This window comes from Dipodomys merriami, unplaced genomic scaffold, assembly GCF_024711535.1.
Source record: "Dipodomys merriami isolate MVZ:Mamm:240054 unplaced genomic scaffold, mDipMer1.0.p SCAF_45, whole genome shotgun sequence".
Lineage (NCBI taxonomy): Eukaryota > Metazoa > Chordata > Mammalia > Rodentia > Heteromyidae > Dipodomys > Dipodomys merriami.
This window is the reverse complement of record NW_027206013.1, coordinates 10,107,159-10,134,079: the sequence shown is the minus strand read 5'-3', so window position 1 is coordinate 10,134,079 and position 26,921 is coordinate 10,107,159. Positions and strand designations below refer to the sequence as shown.

Below are 26,921 nucleotides of genomic sequence, written 5' to 3'. Positions count from 1 at the left end.
TCCTTAAGTCCGGAAAGTATTTCCAAGTCAGGTTGAAAACCCAATCCATTTCCCCCTAAGCCGGGTAGGTCCCAAATCTGCTCAAATTCATCCATTCCTTTCCCCAGCAAAAATTTCATAAAATCTTCCATTCACTTGATGCCGTCCCAGGCGCTGGCAATACAGCAAACCAGACCCCAACCCCTGGCTTCCGGAGATGAAACCCACAGGTCCTCCTCACTCCTATGCGAGGGGGAGGGGAGGAGCAAATGGAAAGGAAAGGGAGCAGGGTTTCTTAGCAACACCTTCATTCATCCAGTGTTTCCCAAGCACCCGCTATCTGCCTCGTGTTGTGCTGAGTATTATCTACTGTTCCCCTGCTTGGCAGATGAGGAAACGGAAGTCACACCGCTGGGGGTGGGCGGCGACCACAGACCCTGGGCCTTTTATACTCGCCCACTTCCCTCTGAGTCTTAGAGAAGTCTGAGGAACATCAGATTGGGATGGCCCAGGGGCCGGTAAATGTGACTTGCTGCCTTCATCACCCAGCATCTCTGGTGAGGGGAAACCTGCTTCAGGGCATTGAACCAAGATTAGAAAATAGCCTAGCTCCATGGGGACAGTGCCTGTTTCCTACTCCTACCAGCAGGGGGTGCCATGGCCATCTTCAGCCAATAGGAGAGTTGTGTTGTGACAGCCCCTCCCAGCAGCATGGGGGTTTAATTGTAGTTCAGGGTACAGTCTGCCATCCACTCATTCAGGAACTCTGTACCGAGCACCTACTACGCACCAGTCACCTACCAGGAACTTGAAAGACGTGAGTGAACAAAACAGATACAAATCCAAGCCTTTGTGGAATCAAACATCCATCCATCCATCCATCCATCCCTCCAGACGGCCTGTCTGTCCTTCATCCTTCAGTCTACCTGTCCATCCATTCATGAAGCTATCCGTCATCCATCCATCCCTCAATCCCCTACCCATCTACTCATAAGCCAACTCATCCATCTACCCATCTATCCATCCATCAGCTTACCTGTCCAAACATTCAGGAAGCCATCTACCCATCTGCCATCCATCCACCCCTTAGTCTACTGCCGATCTATTCATCTGTCCATCCATCCATCCATCCATCCATCCATCCATAATACATACAACATACATCTGAACTGTACTTAATTCATCAATCTAACCAACTCTTCACCCATTTGTTTCCCCATGAACTTAAAAACATGTGCTGGCTGTCTACTGGTTGTGTGCTACGAATGCAGGAACAAATAATCAAATCTCTGCTTTCAGGGAATTCAGAGTCAACCAAGGGAGAAAGCAATGCAAACAGTAACTACACCAGACAACAAGAAACCTGTAGTAGATGTGCACGCACATGCATGCGCGCGCGCACGCGCACACACACACACACACACACACAGAGGATATGGAATGGAAAAGAATATGAATAATGTCTATATAGCACTTAACATACCCCTGACACCATTCCTTCCACACACATCCATATTGAGATTTAATTCTCATGACCGTTCTACAGTGGAGGCCTGTCCCCTTTTCAGAGTTGAAGAATGAAGGTTAAATAACCAGTTGAGAGTTGCAGCTCATCAATGGCAGGTGTGTTGCCAGTCTAGGATCAGATGCCTGTAAAGCCTAGATGCCAAGCCACGCACCTGTCCTGGCCTTGTATCCCTTTTGCAATTGTGGCGACTACAAACACACCCACAGTAACTTCCCAGCCTGTGGTTTAAGGTGCCAGGAGGCCCGGGACTCTGGTGTCTGAGTTCTGAGGGTTGGTAGCCCAGGCAGCGAGGGTCTGCAACTGCCTGGGGAGATTACAGAGGGGATTGCCCTGGGGGTTGAGGTCCTTGGATTGGCTAGAGCAAGAGGTCTGAGTGAAAGAACCGCAGAGAAACAGGCCGGAAAGTGGGAGCAGCACACTGGGCAGGCACCAGGCCCCGGGGCGCCTGGCTCATCGGGCTTGGCCATCCTGGACCGTGTTCCAGTGGCGCGCACGGGACCCCATGACGTTCCCTTTGGGAAGACATTCTCTGCAGGACACGCATCAGCCAGATGTTTCTACGGCCCAACCAGGATGAGAAGATACCGATGGCCTCCGTGAGGTGAAGGGATCCAGTTACAAGCAGTATAGGGAGAGTGTCTGGGGTTCAGCCAGAGCTCTGGGGGAGCCCTGCTCCCCACCCCTCTCCCAGGCCCCCATGAGCAGCCTTCAAGGGCAGTGGTGACTTTTTGCTCTCCTTTCTTTCCACTGCATGCCCACACCTCTGTCCTCCAGGGGGCGCTAGTGGGACCGAAGGGGGGGGACACGGCTCAATCGCAGGTGGCGTGGGAGGGGGGGGAAGCGGCCAGTGGAGGGGGGACAGGCCGGAGGCCACGGGTCACCCCTACATTCAGGGGACCCAGTTTGTGCCACCCACACCACCTTGCACGACAAAGTGGCATCTTGGAATCGGAGCCCTGGCAGGCTGGACAGCGTGCACATGGCTGAGGCTTTGTCCCCAGCATCGGTCACACAGTAGGACCCCAAGAAACCTCTGGGAGGGGAGCAGTGAATGGGGAGAGCAGCCGGGTCCCCACCCCTGACCCCAGGGCCTACACAGCAAACCACGGCCTCCCTCCCTCCGTGCCAGACACCAGCACGCCCGGTGACCGCTGTGGTGAGCTGCAGATTCGGAGATCTGTGGTGCCCCGCATTAGTCAGTGCTGGGTGGTTCTGGAACCCTCAGTGGTCCCACGCAGGACAGCCCACCGTCCGCAAAGAAACCCCCAAAGATATTCCATTTCCATATCTGCTAGCCACGTCGCCCAGCGCTGCCCATCTCCCTGCCTCTCTCTCGCTTCTTCACCCTCTTCATTCCGCTCACTGCCTCTGAGCTCCGCCGAGCCCCGGGCTGGCTGTGGAGGCTGCTCCTCTTCTCTGCAGCCGTGAGGCTGAGGGCACCGCAGCCGGTGGGCATGGCAGCGCTGGGTGTTTGCAGTTTGCAAACTGGCTAACCACAGCCTATTTTTAGCGCCAGCGTCAACCTCATGGGTTAAGCTGCCAAGGAAAAGCCGGGCTGGGTAGAGCCTCCTGCAGGAAGGGAAATGAGAGGCACAAGGCTCCGGCACCACCCCCCCCCTGCATGGAAAGGAGCACAGTCCTGGGGCTGGGACAGCGGCCTTTCCCCTCCAGCCCCAGCCCCTGGTGGAGGGCGCAGGCCCAGGGGCCAGCTGACCCCGCTCTGATCTCCCAAGCTGGGCCAAATAGAAGCCGCTGAGGGTTTGATGTCAGACTGTTGGGAAGGACGGCCATCTGTGGAGTCTCCAGGAAACTGCAGAGGCGCAAGCTCAGGAAATACACTGGAGGCCAGGCACCGTGCTAAGCTCTGCCTCGCCGGGGCCTTTTGAGGGAGTCATTGACCTCTCTGGGCCTCACTTTCCCTTCTAGACTGGGGAAATAATAGTTGATGAGCTAAATGAGTTCAATATACCCAAGTGTATCATATTACAAGAACACGAGGGGTTGTCTGCCCAGCACCCCTTCCTCTTTCTGGTCTAAGGAGTCCATAGCTAAGCACCAGTGGTTCACATCTGTAATCCTAGCTCCTCAGGAGGCTGAGATGTGAGGATCTACAATTGAGGCCACTTTGGGTAGGAAAACAAACCCATGAGACTCTTATTTCCAGTTAACCAGCAAAAAAGCCAGAAGGGTATGACTCAAGCAGTAGAGCAGCAGTCTTGAGTGAAAAAGCTAAGGGACAGCTCCCAGGGCCCTGGGTTCAAGCCCCAGTACTGGCACACACAGGTTAAATGAGGGGAGCCCCTTTCCTTCCTGGGCTCGCGTGGAGCTGGTGGCATGGGTCTCCCCTTCTCCAGCTGTCCCATGCATATCCATCTTCTGGGACCCACAGACGCCAGTTTGTGGGCCATGTGGAAGACTGCTGTGGGAATAAGATTTGCAGTGTGCACATCTCATCAGGACCCTAAAGCATGCAGATGATTTGTGTTCTGTGGTAGACCTTTTTCGCTCAAAGCTAGCGCCCTACCACTTGAGCCACACCTCCGCATGCTGATTTTCGCTAGTTAATTGGAGAGATAAGAGTCTCACAGACTTTCCTGCTGGGGCTGGCTTTAAACTTTGGTCCTCAGATCTCCGTCTCCTGAGGTGCTAGGGTGATCAGCGCCCCGGCTTATTTCTTCTTTTTGTCTATCTGATAACAGATTCTGTGGGTACCTGGCTTACAGAGTTAATGGAAATGATTCGAGAAGAATTGCTCTTGGAAAGGGCGGCCTTCCTGAGCCTGGCGGCTCACACCTGTAATCCCAGCACTTGTGAGGCTGAGACAGGAGGATCGTGAGTTCTAGGGCTGTGTAGCGAGACTCTACTTAAGAAACAAACACACACACACAAACCAAAGGCCATCCTCGGGGCCTTCGGTCATGGTCTCTAGCAGCCCTGAATTTCACCAACTCTGAGGAAGGGTGTTGGTGATGGGGCGGGCACAGGCTTCCCCAGGGTGCTTCCTTTAGTTTCTGGACGTTCTGGGAAAGCTAGAATGGCAGTTCTGCACGCACAGACTTCTTTCCTCAGCCAGGGAAGTGTGCAGGCTGCATCCGCACCTGTGTGTTTGAACACGCGTGTGTGCACAGCCAGGGAGAGTCCCCTGTCCCCGCTGCCCACTTCCCGCTGCTCCCAGGACAAGGATTCACACACACACACACACACACACACACACACACACACACACACACACACACACACACACACACATCTTGCCCTGCCCAGGGCTCACAGCTCACCACCCTCCAGCATTTCCATGGGTCCACCTCAAATCTCAGGAAAATAAAGGCCAAAATGCCATCAGCATCCTGGCCTTTGACACCCAGCCATCTGCTATGATGTAACGAAATTAAAAAGAAAAGCAACAATCACAGAGAGCATATGGTGCCCATTATAACTAAAGATCACAGTTCCACTTCCTGGATAAGGACCCGGCCCTCTTGCTCCATAAACAAGCTTTACCACCACCCCGTTCTCTTGCTGTGACCCGGTCACAAAGGGGTCAACGTCAGACACATGACTCCCAGGGGTCGCCGTGTCTGTGATGGCCACCGCCCGTGTCCCTGTGCCTCGCTCTGACCTGTGTGATCCCGCTGGCTGCAGCCGGAAGGGCCTGGCCTGGCTCTGCACGTGCGCATGCGCGGCTGCCGTGGGCTGGACACTCGCCATGAGCGTCGGCCCCCACTTCCCGTCTTCCTGCCCTACCTTTCCAGGTGGTTCTGTGGCTGTGTGAGCTGGGCAGGTAGATGGCCCTCTCTGTTCCCTTGGGTCTGCCTAGTAAAACTCAGCAACAGAAATTCCCACGACATTTTTTTTTCCTAATTCCTTCTTACCATCCAGTCAAGCTGTAGCTCCCTTGCTCACTCATTCACTCAACAAACACCCACCGAGTGCCGGCCTATGTCCAAACCAAGGGGTGGGGTGTGGGGGGGGGTTCTTTGCATGGTGAAAGACCCATCAGTCTGTCATAGGCCTCTTTGTGGCATCAAGGCTGCCAGGCTCCTTTCTAGGAGTCAAGGTCCCGGGACCCAGAGAGGCCCAGCTGGCACAGAGCGTGGCCTGGATCATGGCACCAGCCGCTTCTGCTGACAGACAGCCCCAGGCAGGACAGACTCAGCAGCCTGAGCTTCAATTAAAGCCTGGATGAGCCGGGCACTGGTGGCTCACGCCTGTCATCCTAGCTACTCGGGAGGCTGAGATCTGAGGATCATGGTTCAAAGCCAGCCTGGGCAGGAAAGTCTGTGAGACTTTTATCTTCAATTAACCATCAGAAAAAAGAAAAAAAGCCAGAAGTGGCGCTGTGGCTCAAGAGGTAGAGTGCTCGCCTTGAGCTGAAGAGCTCAGGGACCGCTCAGGCCTAGAGTTCAAGGCCCACAACCAACCAACCAACAAACAAAAACCCCCATGGGATGGAGCCACGAAGTGCTGGAATGGCAGACACCCACCAACCAGCCAAACCACCCAAGTGCTGGGCAGGGGGGGGGTGTCAGGCTGAACCCCCATGGCCTCAGTGCCCACCCAAACCTGCCCGCCCGCCAGCCATCGCGGACACTGCCAGGAGCTGCCAGAGGTACGACCGCCTGGGGAGCAGAGAGACTGCTCATATTCCCATCAGCACAGGTGAATCCTGAAGGCTCACTGGTGTAGAGTGAAAGAACATTCTAGAAAGAGGCAAAGGAACACCCATCTGCCGTGGCCAGGGGTGAGGGTGAGGGGAAGGGATGGATGGCAAAGGGGCGCTGGGACTCCGTATCCTTTTCCTTTCCCTTTTGTCAGTCGTGGGGCTTGAACTCTGGGCCTGCGCGCGATCACGCTGGGCCACTTCCGGTTTCTCAGAGGTTCATTGGAGACAAGAGTCTGATGGGGACTTTTCAGCCCAGGCTGGCTTTGAAGGGCGATCCTCAGATCTCAGCCCCCCCAAGGAGCTAGGATGACAGGCCTGAGCCTCGGGCGCCGGGCCTCTGTGTGTTTGATTCCTGAGGAGGCTGCTTGTATTGATCACACGCATGTGAATTGAAATGACTTGAGTCTTATTAACTGCAGGTAAACTGTGTGGAACGAAGACCTGCACACGGGCCGCGGCCTACGCGCAGTTTTCCTGTTGGTGGGCCTGCCTGCTGGAGGAAGGAGGCTTCTAACCCCTCGAAGCCCCCGGTACCCTCAACCTGCCAGCCTCTCCGAGTGTGCGCAGGGATCTTTTCTTTTTTTTTCTGCTGGGAGAAGAACCGGCTCTTCACTCCGCAGGCAGCCGCCACCTCCCGCTGTGTTTACACACAAACACATTTGCTAGGGTTTGTGTTTGCATTTGTTCCGAAAGCCTGAAGCCTGTGAGGGCCGGATGATACCACGGATTGAGGAGGGCAGCCCAGATCCTCCGGAGTGGGGGGCAAAAGCCTCCCCAGCCCCTCCCCAGCTTGGGCACGGCTGACACCAGGGGCCTGGAAGCTTGTCTGCTGGGGAAGGGGGTGTCCACGCATGACAAGATCACTACTGTCCACCTGCATCCCCCCCCCCCCGCCTTCCCCAAGTGTGAAGACCAAAGGGAACTAGAATGCGGATGGCCCCTTACTTCAGCGTCTGCCCCGCAATCCCTCTCAGCAGACACGCTGGCCGGTCACCCCTGAGGCCCCCTGTCCCTCCCTGGCCTCACTCAGGGGCAGGGCCCAGGCAGGAAGATGCTAGTGCCTTCAGCCACCAGCCATAGGAGATTCTGCTTCTCCATTCATTTGGATCTTCCGGGTCTCCTGCCCAGAGCCCTCCCTCCTCCCCTCCCCTTCACAGCCCAGGGCCTGGGGCCATCTGGAGGCAGCAGCAGCCATTCCTGAGGCTGGGGACAGGAGGGGACCCCTCTCCACATTCCCTACAGACCCTCAACACAGGTGGGCCTGTAAATCAAATTCAGGCCCTTAGGAGGAAGTTGGCCAGTGAGCTCTTAATTGTCATCCTTGTCAACAACACCATCACCACCATCATCATCACCATCATCACCACCATCATCACCACCATCATCACCATCAACATCATTATCATCACATCATGAGCCTCATCATCATCACCACGATCATCATGCCAACACCACCATTGATATCATCATCCATATTCACCACCATGACCACCAGTATCATGATGATGATAATAATGATCATCATCATCACTATCACCACCAAGGTCATTGACATCTGCATTGTCCTCTTCATCACTATTGTCCTTGTCATCATTATCATCATCACCATCATCATCATCATCATCATCATCACCATCAACATCATTATCATCATCATCAATATTATTATCATCACATCATGAGCCTCATCACCATAACACCATCACCATCACCGCCATTGATATCATCATCCATCATCACCACCATGACCACCAGTATCATGATGATGATCGTCATCATCATCATCATCAAGGTCATTGACATCTGCATTGTCCTCTTCATCATTATTGTCCTTGTCATCATCATCATCATCATCATCATCATCATCATCACCATCATCACCATCATCATCATCATCACCATCATCATCATCATCACCATCACCATCATCATCATCATCACCATCATCATCATCATCATCACCATCACCCATAGTCACTCTCTGCCAACTGTGCTGTGATCACGCACGGACCATAAAGCTGGGCACAGCGCTGCTCCTTCTAGCTACGCTGAGCTGTGTTAAACCCATCCAATGACACACCCACAAAGAAAGCTAACTCCGAAAGACGATTCCTGCTTGGAGGGACTCATGCGTGCGTGTGCACCCATGCCTGGGGAAGCCGGCATGGCTCAGGACAGCGGCCACACACACAGCTTGGGGTGTGCAGGCAGGGGCCATGGCCGCAGCCCCGCCGACGCCGCGCTCTCCTCACCACCTCAACCGATGCTCTGGCGGCGCAGCCTCCTGTTCGGCTTCTTGACTGACCTCCCACTGGGGCAGCTGCCAAGGAAAATGACCTCCCTGGGGTCCGGAATGTTCTATTCACACAGAGGGCATCTTGTTCAAGGGCTCCTAGCGGTCCAGCCCCACTGACCAGGCCCGGGGGAGTCGCGGTGAGCCAAGTTCTGTGTGAAGCCGCCCGAGGGAGGCGGCCTGCCCAGGACTTCTTCCTCCCTCCGCCCCCGCCCCGCCCACCCCGCCCCACTGGACTGCTCTAATGACTTCCTTAGAGGCAATGGCAGGATGGTGACAATGGATTTCTGTCTACCTGTCAGAGGAGCCTTCCTCAACTTAAAGACCTGGGCAGGGGGGGAATGAGAGAGAGAGACAGAGAGAGAGCCAGAGAGAGCCAGAGAGAGAGACAGAGAGAGCCAGAGAGAGAGAGAGAGAGAGAGAGAGAGAGAGAGAGAGAGCCAGAGAGAGGCATTTCAAAGGTAAGAGAGAGTCAAGCACCACTGGAATCAGCCACACAGCGCCCCCCCCTTCCCTCCTCATTCATGTTAGCCTTTCAAACTTGATATCCATTGAGGTCTGTGGACAGCCTACTTGTGTCATTCTGGGCTAGGCAGAGCCCGTAGAATGCCCTAGAACACGCTGAACTGGGACATCGCTTCAGCCGGTTTCACTGAGCATCTGCTACCTACATGCTGGGCACCAGGCTCCCCACTCCCCCCCTTCCCCCCCCCCCCCCCCCCGCCACCTCTCACACAGCCCTGAGAGGAAGCAGGTTGGTTTCCCCACCAGGAGGCTTCAGAATCCTCCTCCTCTCAGCCGGCTGTTTCCTGCTCTCAGCCCGGAGTTCAACACGGGCAGACATTAACCAACAGCCCGACTGCAGCCACCACCTCACGGGGGACCCAGAGGCCCAGGCAAAGGGGACCCCCTTGGCCAAAGCCACCTGAGATCTGGACTCAAGAAGCTTAAGGCTGGCTTCCCAGCAGGGGCAGCCTGTGTGGTTTGTGTGTGTGTGTGTGTGTGTGTGTGTGTGTGGCTCCACTGTGACCCGAAAGAGAGGTAGGGGTGGAGGCAGCCAGGGCTGAGGACAGGGCGGAAAGTTAGGAAGAGACATAAAGACAGAGAGCCAAGAGCAGAGCGCTGCACTGCACAGATCAGAGCCAGGGCCGGGGATTGCTGCCTCCTGCCCCACGCCTTTATGCCCTTGGCCTTGACATCCCCACTGTTCAACCAACTAAGCCAGACCAGGACGAAGCTACCACTACAGCTAGCTTCTGGGCAAAATCAGTGCCCACAATGGTATTCCATTCATCACTCTGACTTCAGCCTTGTTATTTCCAAGCGACATGGCACTGGGAATGAGTGTGCAAATGTGAGTTGGGGGGCGGGGGGAGACTGGATCTCTTGGGAAATCTACTTCTCCTTTTTCTGGGAAAAGGACCGGCACCTCGGGATCCTGCAACCTGTCTCCTTTCACCCCTCTTCTCCCGGCATCAATACCCTGCAGAACTCACACCTCCTCTGAGTAGTGCTGTCTGAGTAAGGCTGATGCCACACTAGAACTCAACATTAGATCCTTCCCAACTTGAGCCCATCAGCACGGCGCATCTCCCTGACCAGTCTTGCTGACTGGCTCAGGAGCAGAGAGATCATTGATCAGAACGAATGAGACTTCAGAGACAGGTGGAGGTTTTTCAGGGATCTGAGTATGTGTGGGAAGTCAGTGTGGGTTCCTGGGGCTTAGGGGAAAGGCAGAGATGTAGAGAAACAAATAGCCAGTGATTGGGCTTTGTCGGAGCCTGGATCTGACCACATTTGAAGTAAAATACCAGTAGATATTTTTCTTTTTCTAAAAAAAAAATCTTTCGTTGTGTCAGTCCTGAAGCTTGTCCCCAGAGCCTTACAGACTTTCCTGCCCAGGCTGGCTTTGAACTCCAATCCTCAGATCTCAGCCTCCTGAGTGGTTAAGATTACAGGTGTGAACCACCAGCTACTGGATCCTGGTGGCTGGTGGATCTTGATGTCTGCCAGCCAGGGTAAATGACTTTTCAGAATGCCCATTTGAGTTGTGTCTCGGCGACTCTTGAGATAAAACACGTCATGGGAGTCAAACCCAAGTCTGTGACAGGTGCGTCTGATCTTGGCTTTGGGGAGCGCACAAACTCTGGGAAAAGAAGTGGGTTTGAAAAGGAAGACTTCAGATCACCGAGAGTTCTGGGGGTAGAGTCAGAGCTCGGGTGCACTTCCCTGCAGCCCACGGCGTCCTCCACAAAGAGGACTGAAAATCACACAATGTGCCACCATCTCACCACGGCTGGCTCACCTTCTGAAGAGGCTGGCGTGAGCCATCCTGTCTGTGCATGAGCAAACCGAAGCCCAGAGAGGAGACCTGGCCTCAGAGGACGCACAGTGGGCGGGCAGTGGGGCTATGGACCCACAGACCTCTGCTCCCAACACCCCCCTCCCACCTCCCTGGCTGCAGGTGCTCTGCCAGGTCCTGCTGACCCTTCAGTGTTTCCCATTCAGAGAAAGACAAAGTGGGCGGCTTCATCCGGACCATTTTCTGCACTTTCCTTTGGCAGAATCCCCAAAGGCAATAAACACTCTCTAGAAAAGACGGGATTTGCTGGAGCTGTCTGGTGGCTTTGCTGGGAAGCAAAGGAGCCCTGGCAGGTTGTCATGTGAGAAATGTCCCAGGAGTTCCTCCTGCCTCGGCCCTTAGACCCAGGAACCATTAGCTAACCCTGTGACACACGTGCCCTAGACAGAATCCTTGCTGGGGTACTAAAGGCAGGTGCTGTGGCGATGGATCTTAACCTACACAGGAGGGAGAGGAGGCTCAGAGAGGTAGAGCCACTGAGCCAGCGGAACTCACACGCAAAGATCCAGGCCTTTTCCCAACAGTTCTCTTGGCCAGGGGTGATTCCAGCCCAAACCACATAACCATTCAATCACAGCGAGAAGAGACTCATCCCCAATGCTCTTTCCATCCCCTGGATTCCACCATGGGCAGAATGTCTTCCTTCGTGCTAATAGATTCCCGATGCCTCTTTGTGAGTATCTAATCTACCCCAGTGACACGGTATCACGCCCAGAGCCCCAGCCCCCGACAGTGTCTGGCCAGAATCGATCGGTTTGGTGTTGATGGCGATTTAAACACCTATTGATTTCTTATTTGCAGGTAAGTTAAACTCCCCAAATAAACAATTTTCAGTTTAAAAAACAAAGAAATCAATTCAAAGGAATCAATCAAAATGAATCCAACGAAAATGAATTAAAAAAAAATTCACACGGGCTGGGAAGGTGGCTCAGTGGTAGAGTGCTTGCCTCGCATGCCTGAGGCCCTGGGTTCGATTCCTCAGCACCACATAAGCAGAAAAAGCTGGAAGTGGCGCTGTGGCTCAAGTGGTAGAGTGCTCACCTTGAGCTGAAGAACTGAGGGACAGCGCCCAGGCCCAGAGTTCAGGCCCCACGACCGACAAAAAAATCGATTCAAAGGAAAATAAGCAAGTGTGTGTGTGTGTGTACATAGGCAAGCGTGCGTTGGGGAGACAGGACAAAGGTGATACGTCAACGGCTCCACCCCACATTCATCTGAACCCCAGATATCGGCCTCATCAACTGCCCTGCAAATGGAGGGAGAGCCCAGCACAGAAAGAATGTGCGCTCCCTCCTTCCCACCCCCTCCAGCCCCATGTCCAGCCCTGTGACCCCTGGGGTCTCTTTGTCTTAGAGGTGGATGGTAGACCACCTGGAGGTTGACATGACATGGAGACTCTGAGAGACAGTGACCACCCCCCCCCCGGTCACCGATGCTGGCCTCAGCCTCTAGAGGGATCTTTGGGTCACTGCTCTCCAGAGCCCTGAGCCATAGGGCCAGCAGGGGTGGGTCTCAGGGGGGGAGGAGATGGGGATGGTCTCGGTGTGGCCATGCCACGTTGCATGTATTGGGGGCTGCGTCTGGACAGGATGCTCCAGCCCGGAGCCCCTCCCATGTCCCTCGGCAGCCACCCACTCCCCCTTCCCGCCCCCCACCAACTAGGGGGAGCAATTTGATCTCCCGGGTGTCCAGTTCTCTACTCACTCCAGAAAGGGGGTCAGGGGGGTGAAACTGTAGCCTGAGCATCAATTATTGACCCAGAGCTGCGGTGGCCACCCAGAGGCATGGTGTGCAGCCCACGCTGAGGCTCGAGAGAGCTGGGGCCCGTTCCGGGCCGGGGGAGGACACAAGAGACCCACTCCCAGCCCAGGAGGGCGAGCCGCAGCCTCCGCCTAGGCCGCTGGCTGAGGGTTCGAGAGGCCTCTCTGGGCCTCCCAGCAGGCACCGGGAAAGTCATTTGTGCACATGTACTCTGAATGTCTCTCTCTAATTGCAAGCAAGCGGCCCAACATTGTGTGACCAGGAAACACGTTTGTAGGGCAGAAGAGAGATGCTGCTCGGCCTCTGTGGGAGGCCGGGCCAAGGGCACGAACTCAGGTGCTTACGTTAACCAGCAAGATATCGGGCATCTTGGTGTTTGTGTTGTTGTTGTTTAGGGGGTGGTTCCGGGGCTTTAACTCAGAGCCTCACACTTGCTTGGCTGGTGCTCCATCACATGAGCCATCTTACTGCTGTGCTTTCCTTTTCTCTTCTTTTTGTTGGTCGTGGGGCCTGAACTCTGGGCCTGGGCTCAGCTCTTCAGCTCAAGGCTAGCGCTCTACCACTTGAGCCACAGTGCCACTTCTGGCTTTTTCTGATTATGTGGTGCTGAGGAATTGAACCCAGGGGCTCATGTATGCAAGGCAAGCGCTCTACCACTGAGCCACCTTCCCAGCCCCTTTGCTGGTTAGAGGTCGGGTCTTGAAGTTTTCTCAAATTGTGATCCTCCAGATCTCAGCCTCTCAAAGAGCTAGGATTACAGGCATAAGCCACAGGAACCTGACGTCTAAGTGCTCTTTTCAGCTCTTAAATATTCAATTATTGAGCTGGGTGCCGGTGGCTCACATCTGTCAACCTTGCTATTCAGGAGGCTGAGATCTGAGGATCAAGGTTCAAAGCCAGCCCTGGCAGGAAAGTTCATGAGACTCTTGTCTCCAATGAACCACCAGAAAACTGGAAGTGGTGCTGGGCTCAAAGTGGTAGAGTGCTTGCCCTTGAGCAAAAAACCTCAGGGACAGCGCCCAGGTCCTGAGTTCAAGCCCCATGACTGACAAAAAAAAATATTTTTTTAAAGAGCCTACTATGTGCTGGCCACTTCCCAGGCATTGTTGGAAATGGATGCTACCACTGTTATTAATTAGACACTCCTCAAAGTGCCATGGTAACCAGCTTGGCTCGGGCCAGGGGAGGGGTGAAGGTGCTCAGGGAGGGGACAAATGGGCTGGTTTGGGTTTGCCTGGTGGCCAGCGGCAGGGCCAGAAGGTGCCACAGGCCTTCCTGGTTGCCACACACCCTCTCCCTCTCCCCTGATAACGAGTCAGCTCTACCACCTTCATTTCCTCTCATCCGACAACTCATCACACAACCCAAAAACGATTTAAAAAAAATCTATATTCTGCATGTGCGAAACATCTAGGAAGCATCTCCTATGAAAATATTAAGACAGGACAATGTTTGAACTGGAGCAACAGGTGGCTTACTGTTGCAGATTACAGTGTGTGTGTGTGTGTGTGTGTGTGTGTGTGTGTGTGTGTGTGTGTGTGTATGGGTGTGTGTGTGTGTGTGATCTTGAGATAACTCCCAACCTGTCACTTCCCATGTGCAAAATGACTTCATAAATATTAACTCACCTCATATTTTCTAGGCCTCTGGCCCTTGGGCTGTGTCTTTTGGTGAGCTTTGACCTCTAGGGTTCCCCTGTAAATCGGAATACCATTTGTTTGCCAGTCAACCAGTTGCTCAACAACCAGTCAATAGATTTGGGTCCTTATTCTAGGATCAGTGTATGAGTCTGAGGTCGAACTTTACGCAGCCACCAAAAAAGAGTCATGTCCGGTGTATGCACGTGGTGCTAGATGTGCACCAGGAAGAGCATTGGTGATGTGTTGGGGAGTGCGGTGGGGGCCAGCTGCCTCTGACAGGGGTCCGCAGCCTGGCTCCCATCAAACCCCACGCAAGCCTTGGCCGCACCTCTCAGGACTGACTCCTAGATGGGCGGGTGGTAAAATCGCATGACATCTGAGCTACAGAGAAAAGGAGGGATGCCGAGACCTGGGAAAGATCAAGAGCGTGGCCGAGGTCCTGAGCAGGTGCAGAATGGAGAACCACAGGTCAGCTCCCGGTCCTCCTCTCAGGACTCTGACCACAAGCTCACCCTGCGGCTGCAGGCTGGGGTGTGGGCTGCATGTTCTCTGCCGAGCGGGGATACCCACATCCAGTCTCCACACAGACTTCCTAGCGGGTGCCCGGGTGTGCCTGCCTTAAGTGTCAATGTCTGTGCAGTGAATTTGTTTGCTTCTTCTTCGGTTGTGAGCGACAGCTTCTGCGAGGTGCATTATTGCTCAGGTTTGTGTCAACCTCATCATTTGGAAGTCTCTGCTTGCATTCAAATCCGCAATTTTGGCGTAGTAATGAAGTTCCCTCTTTGATGTTGCTCCCTTTAAAATGAATGCCCTGTTTTGTTTTTTTAAGTCCAAAGTTCTCACAACAGCGTGTCTTGGAGTATTTCTTCTCTGGTCCTATCTGCTAGGAGTTTGTATGCCCCCGTTGATGGGTGAGATTCTCTTTCCTGAGGCTGGGGAAGTTTTCAGTTATTGTTTTGTTGACTTAACGCCTTTTGTATTGAATTCTTCTCCCTTCTCTACTCCAATTAAATGTAGGTTTGGTCTCTGGGCTGAACTCACTCATTCTTTCAACTTCCCTCTGGGTGTTTTCCCAATGCCTGGGATGGCTGGTTCTGATTCTTCTGCTTGATCTCCAACTCCTGATGCCCCGTTTTCAGCTCCTTTTATCAGACGGCCTGTGCTGCTGCTGCACCTCCTCCTCCACCTCCTCCTCCACCTCCTCCTCCTCCTTTATGCTTCTCCCTTACTTAGTTCTTGAGAGTGGCGCATCATCCCACCACCCACTCGTGAATCTTGTGCACGCTCTCTCTCTTTCTCTCTCTCTCTGTCTTTCTCTCTCTCTCGTGCCAGTCACACATCAGGGCTCAGGGACTGCAAGGCCATTCAGGGCGGGGGAGCATGTGTGGTGATTTCAACAGCGGTTGTGGGTGAGTGTGGGGCCTCGAGTCCACACTGGGGTGCGGGCACTGAGCAAAAAAGCGGGCTGAGTTAAGACCTGTGTACGGAATGACCCGGGGCTTGCTCTGGGGACCTCCTTGACAGCAGCTCACAGAGTGCTAGAGTTTGGGAGCATCATGAATCCAGGAGACGTGTGGACTCCATAGCACACACCTGAGGATGTCTTTCTCCCACTCTAGAGGCTTCCTGGCACCTCTTTGTGGTAAGCAGAAGAACACTCACCCCCAAGTGCCCACACTGGAATTCCCAGAACCTGTATCGGGCAATCAGAACTGGGGAGACGTGAGCTCGAGCCCAGGGGCCTGCGATCAGGGAGACAGGCCCGGGCTTTGGGGCATGGCAAAGCCTCTGGAGGGCAAATGGGGCCCTGAGGTCCATGTCAGATGAAGCAGTGTCTAGACTAAGGTGCCCGCTGGCTTCGGAGATTCAAAATAGAGGTGGGGGTCTCCAGCCAAGCAGTGTGGCAAACTCCTAGAAGCTGGGGAAGGCAAAGCAGCAGCCTTCTCTGGAAGCCTCCAGAAAAATCCTGCCAGGTACCTGTGGGGCACTGTGCCAGCCCCTTGTGGTTGATTTTTATCCTGGATCCATTGCCAGCATGGAGCAATTGGGAGATTTTCAACACCAACCCAGAATCTTGGCGCATTAAAAACATCAAGCACAGTTCTGAGCACTTTGAATATGAAATCCTGGGGTCTCCCAGGAGCTCTTCAAGGAAAATCCTAGCACGACGTCCATTGCAGTTATGGAAAAACCAGCCAGGCTCTGGTGGCTCACGCCTGTCATCCTAGCTACTCAGTAGGCTGAGATCTAAGGTCACAGTTCAAAGCCAGACTGGGCAGGAAAGTCCATGAGACTCTTATCTCCAATGAACCACCAGAAAATCGAGCTATGGCTCAAAGTGGTAGGGCACTAGCCTTGAGCAAGAACAGATCAAGAGACAGCACCCAGGCCCCATGACGGACAAAAACAAACAAACAAACAAAACACAAACAACCCAAAACAACAACAACAAAAATCAGAAGTGGCGCTGTGGCTCAAATGGTAGAGTGCTAGTCTTGAGCAAAAGGAAGCTCAGGGGCAGTACTCAGGCTCTGAGTTCAAGCCTCAGGACCCACTCCAAAAACCAGGCACAAAGCTGGAATCAGTTGCCTGGATCCCCCATGCACTCAAATGTGCAGCCCTTTCTGGGGTCTGCCCCTCCCCCCAAAGCCTCTTTCATCTTCATCCTGCAGGTGGCTCACCTTCCAGACCCCAAGTCTGCAGCCTCGGCGTCTGGCCACGCTGCCAATTTCTGATCACAGCCCACGCCCGGCTGGAGCTGTGAGAGGCCACGTCTGGAGCTTCTGCCCACGAGAAGGCTGAGGCCCCCATCCTCCTGCCTCCTGGCCCTGCCTGCCCTGCTCAGCTTGGATCCTTGCTCTAGGGCTCCGTGGGGCTCTAGGGTTTCCTTTCTTGACCATCCTCCGCTCTCAGCCTCCCCCAGATTGGGGGGGGGGGGAATGGAGCCATACTGGGGCACCATCTGACATCTGTGAAATCAGAGCTGGCTGGGCTGCCCACTCTCCCCGCCTTTCCCCCCACCCCACCCCTGCAAATAAAAACACAATTTCCTTTGACGCTGCTAAATGCTCTCATTGTGAGATGAACCGGGGTGGCTAACCGCCTTGAGACAGACCCGGGGGAGTGGGGGGGGGCATCAAAGCCCAGCAGGCGATCAATGGCCTCTTATCTGGCCCCTGTGGGGGTGGGAGGGGGCCTGGGGAGAGGGCAGCGAGCCCTGCCGGAGAGAGCCGGTCTGACCTTGGGGAAGCCAGACACACATTCGAGAAAACCAGAAGTATTATCTTGCCAGAGAGAGCAATTAATTGGCCATTACTCTCTGGAGTAGGTTTTCATCTCTAAAAGCTCCCGGAGACCAGAGGGAAGCGGGGACGTCCCAGGCTGAGTCCTCCACGGAGCGCCTGGCGCGTGCCTGGCTGACCTAGTTATGGGGTGCTCTCGGGGGGCTGCATGGAGGTGGAGGCAGAAGGCCGGGTTTAGGCTTAGCTCCTAAGTCACACTTTGCTTCTACTTGGCTTTGTGCTGGGTGGTCTATGTGTGCCAGCCTCTAACGGACAGACTCTAGGAAGAAGTGGGGTGAGCCTGGGGGGGGGACCTGGAGGCCCCCCACGCTGGCTTTGAGGACCGTGCTCCGAGGCTGACCTTTTCCCCTTCACGGATGGAGACGCCCCAACACCCGTGTCACAACGTCCCCACGTTCACGAGCGGACAGTGCTGAAACCCCTGGGCCCCGTGGACACACAGCGGTGGTACAGCAAGCATGGCGGACGTGGCCGGGCGCCAGGGGCCGGGGAGGCTCTCTGTCTCTGCTGTCTCTCAGGAAGGTTCCGCGCTGACCGCCGCGCATGCGCGTGCCCCCCCTCCGATTTGTTCTTATAATGATCCCGTGAACCCCGGCCTGCCTGCCTGGCCCCTAGGGCTCCCCAGGTGGAACAGGAGGAAAGCAGCCGTGAGGCACAGAGGGTCCTGCAGACGCTCACCTGGCCCTCAGTGCTGTGCGCCTGTTCTCGCGTTGCTTAACGCCTCTGAGCCTTTATGCAGGGTGAAAGGAATGGAGTTCCTGGGGAGCTTAACGCAGCAGGTGGCCACTCACTGGTCACAGTCAGCCCACGTCTGACCATGGGACCCCTCCCTCCAGGACCCCTCCTAGACGCCCCTAGCCAGGTGAGGGGCCTCCTGGCCGGCCCGGCTGCTTCCCCGCTAGGCTGTAGGGGTGGTCGGTGGAGCACCCCACTCAGCACCCCAGGCTTTCCCTGGAACTGGGGTGTCCCCAGGATGGGGAATGGCAGGCATGCCCAAACAAATTGATTCCTCCCATTAGACCTGCGGTTGTGCGAAAGCCAGCTCAAGGCGAACACAGAGAGATCAGACATGGAGAAGTCCTCCCTCCCTCCCTCCCTCCCTCCCTCCCTCCTTTCTTCATCTCACACATAGCTGGCGAGCCCTCTACCACTCGAGCCAGGACCCCAACCCTCTTCACATTTTTTGTGCCAGGATCTTGCTACCTTTGCTTGATCGGCCTGGGACTCTTAATTCCCCCACCCACCCCCAAGCAGCTGGGATTATGGGTGTGAGCGACAGTGCCTGGCTGAGAACTGTTTCCTGGATGGGTCCTCAGCTAGCCAGCCTCCCGGGAACCCTGGCGAGACGCCAACCCCAATCCAGTGGGGATCAAGCTTCGGGGACCTGCGCAAACCCCGCCGGCCTGGCCTGAGCTCAGGCCCAGGGGTAGAGCCCAGGCTCCTCTCCTGTCATCTAGGGAAGCAGGGTCTGGGTCCCGGGGTGGACAACCAGGAAGCCCCAAGCCCCAGGCCTCCCAGACCTCATGTCCTGAGACCTGATCACACAGGACAGCTTGTCTGCTGCCCAGTGGAGCCAGTGAAAGGGGGAACCCTACTTGACTCTTTGCTGTTCTCTTTGTTTTTTTCTGGGGCAACTCATCCCTCCGTCTTATCACATTCTATAATGCCAACTGAGCACCAGCCGGCAGAGACAGAAGGTGCCGGGGTTGTTTCCACATCTGGATCTCCAGGGGTGTCTTAGGATGGAAGGGGGCACACCCCACAGGAGGATTTGCCGCCCTCTACATGGAGGGCAATAGCTTGATTTAAAACGAGACCTGAAACTCAGCTCGGTGGTGCATGCCTGTAATCCCAGCGCTCGGGGCGCTGAGGAGGGAGGATGGAGAGTTGGTTAGTCAAATGAATAAACAAACCTTGGTCAGCCCTTCCAATAACACATCAGACGCGCGCGCGCGCGCGCGTGTGTGTGTGTTTTCTGTGCACAAGGCCTGGGAGGGGCGGAGCTAACAAATCTGGGGAGACAGGAGTCCCCTTAGGAGAATTCAACCTACACAAGAAATCAACGGGGTGGAGCCTCAAGTCAGACCTGGAATCACTTCAGGAAACAAAAAGAGCTGTGTGTGCGGAGGCGCAGAGTTCGCTCAGTCGGCCAAAGTCTCCCAGGACTCTGAGTGCCCAACACGGCCTGGGCACCGGGTCACCAGAGGAAAGAGGTCCCCCAGCCTACAATCCCCTCCCAACCCGGAGAAAAGAGCCAAAGAACCGATAAAAAAGAAAGAATGAGAGAGGCCGGGGAGGAGAGGGATCTGTATCAACAAGCTCCTGAAGCTAGCTGGCTGGAGACTTAAGCCAATTCGCTCCTTTCTCTGCCTGAGAATAAAACCATGTCATGACATTCGAGTGGAGCTTTCTATCGCCCATGACCTGAAGAATCCTGGCAAAGGGTTAGGCTTTGAAGGCCTAAAACACACCAAGATGTGAATCACAGCTTTGAAACCACTTCCCCAAGCTGTGAGGTGAGAAAACTTGGTCTCCCAGGGTTCCACACCCAGCATCGGGAGGTGGGTGTGCAGAAAACATCGTGTGCACTCACAAATGTCTGAGCCTGGGGTTGCACTGGGAGGCTGGGGAGGGAGGGAAGGAGGCTGCCTTGGAAGGACGTCTATAATTGTTTACAATCAGTCTTGAGGCCATAAAGAGAAAAGAAAAAGAAATACCAGCGCATTCGGTGGCATCTTCCTGAGGCCACTTTTGATTTGGTCTTATCAAAACACAGCTGGGGTTTGTTTTTCGAGAAAAGCAGAGAAAAGCGTGGAGGGAAAAGGAAGGAGGAAAAACAAAAAAAAAAAAAGCTCCTCTATTATGAATGAATGAATGAATGAATGAATGAATGAATGGAGATCCTGAATCCAAGTTTAAAAAAAAGCCCCCAGGCCATTTGGGGGCTGTGGAGGAAGCTGGGCATTTTAGAAGCTTAAGGTGTCTGGAAAGCGAGGTACACGGTGCCCCTGGCCTACTGTGCTGTACATCATGGGGCAGACATGGCCAGTGTGGCCACCCAGGCCGCCTCTTGCCCGGGGAGGCTTTAGCAGAATCGTGTCTGTCCATGTACGTAGGATCCGTGGGTACTTTTCCCATCACCAGAGCCCTGTAAGACCCCAAGGGCTGTCTAGGTCCCCCCTGGATACCAGCTCTCTCCCTCCCTGCTTCCTCTGGTGTAGGACACTCTTCTACCTACCTACCTCAGGGCCTTTGCACATGCTGGTCCCTCTGACATTTTTCTTCCCATCTTTCTTCCCTGCTTCACCTGATTCATCCTTCAAACCCCAGCTTGCTTGTTTTTCCCCCTCTCCCCTTTTCAAATGTCCCAGCCTCCTGTACCTTCCTCTTCCTGGAGCAGGTTCCCAAGTTGTAATTATAGACAGAACCATCTCTCTCACAGGGCTTTGGGCACACACTAGGTGCTCAATTTAAAAAAAAAATGTGTTGAAGAAGGAAGTGGGCCAAGCTGGATGGGCTGAGGGACTGAGGGCATAATATGATTCGACCCCTGGGACCTTCCCCGAGCTGCGTCTGAGCCACAGGCCTGCACTCTCCGGGCGGTCTAGACTCAGATCTCAGCCTCTGGAGTAGCTGGGATTACAGGTATGAGCCACCGTGCCCTGACTTCCTGCCCGTAGCTCTTCCTCTGAGGCCTGGAGCCTCAGGCTGTCAGCTCTTGCGTCTGCTACTGCGCGCTCTCTCTCTGTCTCTCCCCCCCTCACTCTTTCTCTCTCTCTCCAGCATCCCACACACTCCTCGCTCGCTTGCTCGCTCACTCCTTCTGTGTGTTACCATCCTGGGAAATCAGGTCACCGAGCTCTAGGGAACAGCCATGCAGGGGAGGTGGAAGCGGCTCAGAACCCGGGCCAGGGATGCTACTCCACTTCCTCTGGCTGGCAATGTCTTCTGGAACTCCAGGATAAATGGCTTCCGGCTTGGACACGGTCTGCCCAGGAGGCAGCTCCAGAGCGGAAGGGACAGGGGACCTGCGGTGGCTGTCTCTGGCCTGAAGGATGATGGGAAACTCTTCCCAGGGGCTCTGGGCACCGGGAGCTCTGACGGGATGGAGGGAGTGATGGGTGGGGTGACAGGCAGGTGATGCTTAGGGATGTGGCATAATGGATGGGTGAGTGGCTAGATGGGTGGATGGGTAGGTAGGGAGATAGATGGATTGATTAATCAATGGGTGGATGGGTAGATGGAAGGACGGATGGAAAGACTGATGTGTGGTTGGGGATGGGTAATTACATGAACAGATGGATGGGTGGATGGATGGGTGGTGGATGGATAGAGGAATAGATTGATGGATGGATGAGTGAATAGTTGGATGGATTGATAGGTGGATGAATGGATAGATGGATAGATGGATGGATGAGTGAGTGAATAGATGGATGGGTGGATGGATGAGTATATGGACAGATGGATGGGTAGTAGATGGATGGATGAGCTGGTGGATGAATGGATGGATGAGTAGATGGGTGGGTGGATGAGTGGGTGGATGGATGGGTGGGTGGGTGGATGGGTGGATGGATGGGTGGATGGGTGGGTAGATGGATGGATGGGTGGGTGGGTGGATAGATGGAGAGGTGGGTGGCTGGATGGATGGGTGGGGTGGGTGGATGGATGGGTGGGTGGGTGGGTAGGTGGATAGATGAATGGAGAGGTATGTGGATGGATGGATGGGTGGGTGGGTGAGTGGGTGGATGGATGGATAGGTGGGTGGGTGGATGGATGGTTGGATGGGTGGATGCGTGGGTGAGGGAATAGATAAGTGGGTGGTGAATGGATGGGCTCAAGAACACTTGGGCAAGTCTTCCCACTTTCAAATATACCCCGACTCCGATGGCATGATTCACTCCTGACCACACAACGTCCAGGGGAGCTAAGTGGCAGTGCTGGGTGAGAGCTGAGAGTTCAATGCTATCACGCTCATATCTGCCGGCACAGGGGATGCAGAAAGACAGCAAGCCTTCCAACACAGAAACATCTCAGCGAATACCCCCTCCCTTGTAGAACTGATGCAGGCTAAGGTGTTTTTTTTTTTAAGCATGGTCTTTGACATTATGGTCTAAGTGCAAATAATCTCAGGAAGGATTTTTTTTAAGCTGTGTGACCCAGGTAAATCTATTCACCCTTCTGAGCCTCTAAGATTATGACAGAGACTGTCCACAAGGTTGCTAATGAGGGACAGATTATCTATCTGTCTATCTATACCCATCTATCATCTATAGCTATCTATCTTTCCATTACCTATCCATCTATCTATTACCTATTTATCTTTTATTTATCCACCCTCATCCATCTATCAGCTACTGTCTATCCATCCATTATCTACCTATTTACTCATCACCCATCTATCATCCATTATCTATCTACCTATCATCTATCTCAAGTGCTTCACATGCACGTCATACACACACACACACACACACACATACACACACACACACACACACACACTTGAAGCTGCTGGCTTTGTGTTGACATAGTGTTTACACTCCATAAATATTATCCACTATGGTTCTCATTTGCTTTGGGAGGAGCAGAAAGCAAAGAAAGAGTGGGCTGACAATGGGAGAGCAATACCGGTGCTCAATATGCAGCCCTGAATGAGCACCAAGGCCAAGCAGGAGAAGGAAGGGAAGATGGTTTACAGGCACACGCATCGGTTAGCTACTGCACACTAGTGGCACGTAACGACCAGGCCCCAATGCCAGAGACAGGGGAGAACAAACAATTGTTTAGCTAACCTGCTATATCCATCTGGAGTTGCCCTGAGCACAGCTCTTCCCAGCCACGGTAGAAACTCTCTCGGATGGGTCCCCGAGAGCTACGCACAGGCCAGGAGTGTTGTCACCTATACCTGCTGTTGTGGCCAGTGCTGGCTACATGGCTGTTCTCAGAGCAAGAGCGCACGCCTCGCTGTCCCCCGAGGTCAAGAATGGTCACTTCCCACAGCCAAGGCCATCTCTAGCCACCAAGCGCGCCCCTACGTGGGAAAGGGCCCGAGAGGCCACCCCTGCCCTCCTCACCAGCTTCTCCCGCCAGCTCCCACCCAGCAGCTCTCCATCCAGAAGGACCCCGGGCTCCAGTCCTACCCCAGATCTCCACTCCCAACATCTGGGCCTGCTCCGGGGAGCCATTAATCTCCAGCAATTTCTTCCCTCACTTGATTTGTTTATTTAAGGAAAACAAGTTGCTCCTAATTAGAAACACTGCTGTCAGGCTGCTTGGCACGTCCCCGCCTGCCTATTTTCAGTCCTTCTGCCTAAATATGATACCTGAGCTTTTCAACATCTGCGAGTTTGAGTGAGCCACTGTCTCGAGTGGAAGGGGCTGGTGAGAGAAACACAAGCTGGGTGAGGTGGGGGGGGTGGCGGAGGGGGCAAGAGAGGGGATCCCTGGGGGGGGGCCTAGGGAGCAGGGGTGAGCACAGAGGTTTGGATAGAGACACCAGCTACATCCCAGAGGAACCAGCACAGGCAAGGACCGAAGAGCCAGGAACAGCGCGGCCCTGGGTCCCAGGGGCACCGGGGTGGGGGTGGCTCCAGGCCAGCTTCTGCTTCAAAGTACTCGGGTATCTTCCTCCCTGGTGAGTCCACACAGTCACACACACTTGAACGAGATCTCTCTCTCACACACACTCACGCGCGCACACACACACACACATGGGGACACGTGGGCGAGTCATACTGCCACACCAACAGGCGCACACGCACACCCAGAGTGATGCACACGCACTATAGAGACACACAAAGTACACACAGACACACAGGGCCCACATACGCCGAGCGTGAAGTCATACCTCGTTGCACACGCCTGCACACTCACACAGCATGTAGAAGCGCCCACAGAGACACGTGAGCAGCGCAGACAGCTACTAAAACACCAGCAGCGGCAGCAGCCCCGGCAGACACACACTCAGCATCTCAAACACAAACCCTTCCCAGCACACCCCACATCCGGGCTGGCACACACCGGAGTGGTCACGCATACACACACACACACAGAGAACATGCACACATGGTTCATACCATGTATACACACACACACAGCAGAGAAACCAAGTTCCACGAATGCAATTCACACATGCACGGTACACACTCAAAGGCCCCGTGTGAGCCATACTCTGGGGAGCATGTGTACACCAACCATCCCCACGCGCACGCCAGCCCCCCCACTTCCCCACGAGAGTGAACTGTCCAGCTTACAGTCCTGGAGGTCAAGTGCACAGACATTTGCAGACTCCGTGGCTCTGCTCCCGCCCAGCCTCCTACGCTCCCCCTTCCACACCAGCCGGAGCTCTGCCCTCTCCCACCGGAGTGTCAGCAGGGATCTGGGGGTCCTCCCCTCCAGTCCTCAGAACCAGATGGAAAGAAGCTAAGAATATGCTCTGCAGCCCGCCCTCCCCGCCCCCTCCAAGCCACAAACAGCCTGGGCTTCTCCATCCCCAGATCCCCAGCTCCCCAGCTCGGCTGTTCCTGCCTAGAACTGCAGCCTCGGGGGGCCAGACGCTGGGCAGTCGGGGTGCCAGGGCAGAGGGAAGATGGACGGAACTCCTCCTCCTCCTCGGCGGCCCTGGGTCTCTCCAGACAACTGCAAAGTTGGAGCCATGGAGACAGCTTACCCGCACAGACCGTTGTCATGGCGACCGCAGCAGCAGGATGCCTCCAGCCCTCCCGGACTGCCCCCCGGCTCCCCACTGGAACCATGCTCCGCTCCAGGGGTGCTTTTATGAACAAGATGAGGGGGGCGGGGACTGCAGGTGTCAGGTGATTGGCGAGAACCGAGGGCTCTGCTGCCGCGGGTCACCTGATGCTGGGGAGAAATGGAGCTAGCCTTTCAAGAGGGGACGGAAGCCCCCCCACCTTCTGTCCCCCCACACAAGACCCCCAAAACAGATAGTCCTGCCGCTACCACACTTTGTCCTGACTACACTAAGTCCTGGCACGCAGGGCGCGTGCGCCCGGCCCGTGGCGAAGTCCTGCTCTTACTGGAGGATTACAGAACGAAGCCTTTGGCCAAACTTTCACGGGTCTGAGACGTGGGGCTCTTCAGCACCACATTGCGCCACCCCCCCATGCTCCCCCACCCCCCTGGAAGCTGAAACTCTGCCACCCTGCTCCCAGGACCAGAGGGTCCAAGCGGAGATCTCTTCATGTCAGAGAAGGAGCCCAGGATTGTCAAACGCTTTTGCCCAAAGCCACACAGCACATGGAGGGGCAGATGTGATGTTCCACCTCCTAACCCAGAGCTGGGGAGTGGCCAGCCTTCACCCCCACCCCCACCCACCCCCACTGACCTCTGACACCTCAGTCCCTGGGCTTGGAAACCTTAGGAAGGAGTTTCTAACCTGGCCCCACACTGGTAATGGCAAGCAAAGCTCACAGGCCTCAGCCCCACCGTACGCAGGGACTGGAGAGCGGTGGGGGCTACAAGGTGGTGGGGGGTGCTCTAGGACCCTCAGTCATGGTCCCTAGTGGCCCCCCTGGCTCCCTGGATCCCAGGGACCGAAGTCCAACAAGCAGCATGCAACCAGGACAAGGGAGCAGGAGGGGTGGCGTGGTTCAGGGTGTCCTGGCCACAGGAGGGGCTCCCAGGACCCCAGGGCCAGGCTGGCCCCCATGTGGTCTGGAGCAGACCTGCCAAACTCTGGAGCCCCACACAGCCCGCTGGGGCCGGGAGAGGGGAGGCGGGAGTTCGCTCCAGTGGTCTCCTTCAGTATTTTTTTCTCTCTTCTTAAAGGAGCTCAGGCCGCCTGTGGGAAGCCCCTGGGCCGGGGCGGAGGAGGCCGGGGGCTCTGGGGGTCACTTTGGACCCTGCTCTGAGGTTCCCCGTGGCCCCCAGCGTCTCTCTCCTCACCCCACGGGGGGCGGGGGTGGGGTCCTGCCTGCTCCTCCCGGCGGGGTACTCAGCACCCAGCACCCTAGAAAGCCAACTTGTGACTCTCACTGGCTCCTTCTCCCTGGGAACAACGAGCTGCCAGAAGGGGACAGGGGACCCCCGCCCCGCACTCCTCCCGGCCCGGTCCAGGGGCTGAGCCGGCGACGCGTCCCCGCCGTGCACACGGCCCCGAAAGTTTGTCGCTGGCCTGGAGGCGGCTGTGGCCACTGGGGGGGGGGGGGGCTCCCGGGTACTGGGTTTGGGGTACGGCGCGCGCGCGCCCCCATCCACATCCCCGCGGGGAAGGCAGCGGGGGCCGGCAGCGGGGGTCTGGGGGTGCGCGCCCCCTCCCTCCCGGGCCCCCCATCCCCGTCCTTACCTGCGGGTCGGGGCGGGCGGGCGCCGGGGTCCGCGCGCCGCGCCGGCTGCTGCAGTGCCGGCCGGGGACGCGGGAGCCGGGCCGGGCGC

At 55.4% G+C, this 26,921-nt stretch overlaps 1 protein-coding gene across 4 annotated transcripts in view; it reads right to left on the bottom strand.

Annotated features, from left to right (window-relative positions):
* Wscd2 (WSC domain containing 2) overlaps positions 1-26,849 on the bottom strand; it is a 50,496-nt gene extending 23,647 nt beyond the window's left edge. Inside the window, exon 1 of one of the 4 annotated variants that reach the window (XM_069994642.1) lies at positions 26,833-26,849. The gene's annotated coding sequence lies outside the window, so the exon portion shown is untranslated. Of the gene's footprint in view, positions 1-14,214; positions 14,319-24,375; positions 24,448-25,197; positions 25,285-26,832 lie in introns of those variants that run through there. The other 3 variants (XM_069994641.1, XM_069994645.1, XM_069994646.1) reach the window with 3 other exon arrangements.
* Positions 26,850-26,921: the final 72 nt, after the last annotated feature.